At 56.0% G+C, this 588-nt stretch overlaps 1 protein-coding gene across 2 annotated transcripts in view; it reads right to left on the bottom strand.

Moving 5' to 3' along the window:
• amph (amphiphysin) overlaps positions 1 to 588 on the bottom strand; it is a 24,986-nt gene that overhangs the window by 7,852 nt on the left and 16,546 nt on the right. The window lies entirely within an intron of this gene.

Here is a 588-nt window from a genome sequence, read left to right on the forward strand (position 1 = left end):
TGAATGATACACATCGTCAACATTGCTTGGAGGTCTGTGACAGTGCCTAAGGAGTGGCAGACTGGTGTGGTGGTTCCCCTCTTCAAAAAGGGGGACCAGAGGGTGTGTGCCCTACAGGGGTATCACACTTCTCAGCCTCCCTGGTAAAGTCTACTCCAAGGTGCTGGAGAGGAGGGTTCGGCCGATAGTCAAACCTCGGATTGAAGAGGAACAATGTGGATTCCTTCCTGGTCGTGGAACAACAGATCATATCTTCCCTCTCACAAGGATCCTGGAGGGAGCCTGGGAGTATGCCCAACCCGTCTACATGTGTTTTGTGGATCTGGAGAAGGCGTATGACCGGGTCCCCCAGGGTTAGGGAGGTGCTGCGGGAGTATGGGGGTGAGGGGGTCGCTTCTCGGGGCCATCCAATCTCTGTATGACCAAAGCAAGAGCTGTGTCCGGGTTCTCGGCAGTAAGTCAGACTCATTCCAGGTTCTGGAGGGTTGAGTGTGAAGCGGCTGGGATAAGGACCATCCATCCATCCATCCATCTTCGACCGCTTATCCGGTATCGGGTCGCGGGGGCAGCAGCTCCAGCAGGGGACCC

This window comes from Etheostoma cragini, chromosome 12 (assembly GCF_013103735.1).
Source record: "Etheostoma cragini isolate CJK2018 chromosome 12, CSU_Ecrag_1.0, whole genome shotgun sequence".
NCBI classification, from domain to species: Eukaryota; Metazoa; Chordata; class Actinopteri; order Perciformes; family Percidae; genus Etheostoma; species Etheostoma cragini.